Here is a 3,374-nt window from a genome sequence, read left to right as displayed (position 1 = left end):
GCCTATAACCAAATAAAAACCAAGGACACCCCTTTATTTAAACATTAGTTAAAATTCTATTCACATCTACAAATTTAATTTATTATACTTATAGATGTGATAGATTAGAGAGAATACCTTTTAATAAAAAAATAATAGATCTATTATTTTTATAATATGTATTTCTTTTACTTATATTTATTCATATTAAATGTTTATAGATATATAAATATGTAATTTATATACCGATATCTGGATTTCTACTTTTATATTATTTCTATTTATATTATTTATAAAAAAAAAACAGCCTATAACCTAAAAAAACCCCAAAAAATCTCCAATTTATTTTAACATTTTTATATTTACATTCTATATATATATATCTTTGTTTATATATATAATAGATTATATAATATATGGTATATAATTGTAACATAGTATATATCAATTAGTTTTACGTATTTATCTATTTGATTGCTAGATTTCTTTACCACTGTAATGTTATATTTATTTTTAACTTTATATTTATTTCTATTTTCATCTATATATTAGACCATATAAATTCATTAACCTGTCACATCAGAGCCATAAAAATACTGTACCTTTGTCAGCAGCAGTACGCAGCACAAGCTCATCCCATCGCAGCACAGCAAAATAAAACCTATTTCTATTACTAACAGAACAAACATCCCACAACATTGAACCCCAATAAAAACTGAAATAAACCAAACTGTAAATAACTGATAGTGGGATTTGAAAGTAGCCCTAAACCTCCGCACATTCTCATCATAAACTGCCTCCTACACCAATATCTCAAACACCCAAATACACCTTGAAAATGACACAGCTGCTAATAAAAACGCCCAGTAAAAATTCAAGCAAAGCAACTCACTACACTCAAAACTGTACAACTGACCCTAAACATTACTAAAAAAAAACCTCTACCTTTATGCACAAATAATAACATATAATCTATAAAAGCTATTTGACAAAATTAAAAAAATATTAAAACCATGAAAATAAAAAATCTAAATTATTAAAATACTAAAAAATACCACGAACTAAATTAAAAAAATATTGCCTATAACACCCCACCATATAAATGCCCCTGTCCCAAAAAATATAAATAAAAAAAACTATCAAACCAGAAAGAAATCAGAACTTAGGAACACCAAAACCATAGCGTCCAAAAAGTCACACCACATCCCTTATCATACACCAACTACAAACAACATAAAACAATACAACGAGTTCTTAAAAACCACCTTAAAACCACTACATTGAAAAACATTTCAAAAATTAAAAACTGCATTTAACAAAAGCCCTCTAATAAATTCACACCCAAAACTCCAGCAGCCCAGCTGGCCCTACCAAAGCTCTAGGTTTATACATACAGTAAACAAAACCAAAATCGCAGTAATACCTATCAGAAGTCTATGAAAGAAACCTATTGAAATTACTCCTACCTCAAATACAAACCAACCCATCCAAAGTCAGCTTCACTCAAAAAACAATCTACACAGAGTTAATAACAGCAAGAAATAGAACAACACACCATATACGACCAATTAATATAATAGTTTAAAAAACAAAAAGAAAAAAAAGTGTTTTTTTTTCTTCACTAACTTCTTTTATTAGCTAGAACAAAGGCTTTTGCCAGGACTGTAACAACAACTCCTTCTTCTTCTGAAAGGTCCCTTCTCATTCCCAAATTCCTTACAACTTCGGAGTTTAAATCCAAGCAAAAAAGCAAAATTCGTGCACTTGTACGTTCGATGCTACTGTCAGATTCTCTGTTTCCCTCCACATCTTCTTACATTTTCAGTCTTCACGCTGTCCTGCCGTGATGAGTTGACAAAAGATTTTGGTAAATGTTAAGAGAGGATTTCCCTCCCTCCCCAGAACTGGGTTCCTCAGCGCATTTCACTCAATCCCAAACCGGCAATGATGCACGCTCACCTGAAACAGGGGAATAAATCTGTAAAGGTCACTAAATAAATAAAAGCGCATCCCCATTGTTCCAGCACTCAGCAGCCCATGCGGCCAAGGTCAGAGCTCTCTGCTCACCGAGGACACAGCAACCAGCACGGACCTTTCTCCCACTGTCCAGCACAGACCTGCAAAGGCAGAGAGGAGTTTACAGAGACCGGGACGCGGCGGGACGGGACGGGACGGGCGCCCGGCCCGACCTTCCAAAGCTGTCGGCAGCGAGGGCGGGGAGCGCCACGGCCCCGCTCCGCCGCCTGCCCGGGGCCGCCCCGCCGGGATTGTCCGGCCCGCGGTCGCTCCCAGAGCCTGGAGCGGGGCGGGCGCGGGCTCGGGGGCTGCCGCCCTGTTCCGATGCCGCTCGCCTGCCCCCGTCCGCTGCCCCGGAGCGCTACGACCGCACCTCCGCCGCCCGCCGAAACCGGTCCCGCCGGGCCCCCCCCGCCGCGGCCATTCTTCTCGGCCATCGCGTCCCTTTGCACTCCCGAATGTCCTTCCCCCGTCCCCGCCATTTACAGACCCTGGCCCGACCACCGCAAGCTCCCGCCCCTCGCCCTTCCCTCGCTCGGCAGCGGCGTCCTTGCCCCGCCCCCGGCACTCAGCGGCGAGGGGCAGGGCGCTGGCTCGGGGGATGCGATCCCGCTCTGTGGCCACAGGGGGGCAGATTTACAGGGGTGTGCGATTTCCCCGCCCATTTCGCCGCCATCCTGAGAAGGTCAAAGAAAGTCCGCGACATTCACGACGTGCCCTTCCCAAGCTGGCGAGTGAAAGAGGACCCTCGGAAGAGATAGGCGATTAGGCAGATGCCTGTCAGCAACCCGCCTAAATACGGACGCCCGCAGCGCTGCTGACCACATAGTCCGTGTCTTAGACACTAAAAATGCCACATGAAAAGCCGTCGGGGCCGCCCTGGCGTCGGTGTTCCATGCAGGCAGCCGATTAGACCGAGCCGGGTCCTCGACTTCCCAGCCCTTGTCGCCGCCATCTTGAGAAGGTCAAGAAAAACTCCGTGACATCCGCAACTCGCCACTCCCAACATGGCGGGCTCTCGGCTGCCTGGCGGCTGAGAGCTGCAGTACCGCGCTCTGCCCACAAAGCGGCAGCACTGCCGCCCGCCCCAGCCAGGGGCGCAGCGCGCCTCAGGGCTGCGGGCAGAGAAGGCGGCAAAAAATAACAGGGGCGACCCCCAACAAAAACTGCTCTGAAATAAATGCCAAAAACCTGCCTCTTACCCGACCAGAACCAAACAAGCCCCCTTGATTTAAAGCCATGTTTACATAATATAAATAAGAAAAATAGAAATATAAAATTTCACATGCATCTTTACAGTGGACATTGATGTAGCATGTAATTTATATAACATATTCTGTCTGTTCCTATTATTTATATTTACTTATATTTTCTGGTTT

At 43.4% G+C, this 3,374-nt stretch overlaps 1 long non-coding RNA gene across 2 annotated transcripts; it reads right to left on the bottom strand.

Moving 5' to 3' along the window:
• Window positions 1–1,592: 1,592 nt before the first annotated feature.
• LOC134433678 (uncharacterized) lies at window positions 1,593–2,574 on the bottom strand. Of its 2 annotated transcripts, none has more exons than XR_010031684.1 (3): window positions 2,486–2,574; window positions 1,939–2,096; window positions 1,593–1,817 (listed from the first exon to the last, which is right to left on the bottom strand). It is a non-coding gene; the product is annotated as an uncharacterized LOC134433678 (long non-coding RNA). The 2 variants fall into 2 exon arrangements; XR_010031685.1 differs by lacking the exon at window positions 2,486–2,574 and adding an exon at window positions 2,369–2,454.
• Between the last annotated feature and the right edge of the window lie 800 nt (window positions 2,575–3,374).

This window comes from Melospiza melodia, unplaced genomic scaffold (genome assembly GCF_035770615.1).
Source record: "Melospiza melodia melodia isolate bMelMel2 unplaced genomic scaffold, bMelMel2.pri scaffold_235, whole genome shotgun sequence".
Classification (NCBI taxonomy): domain Eukaryota; kingdom Metazoa; phylum Chordata; class Aves; order Passeriformes; family Passerellidae; genus Melospiza; species Melospiza melodia.
This window is presented reverse-complemented; position numbering and strand designations above follow the sequence as displayed.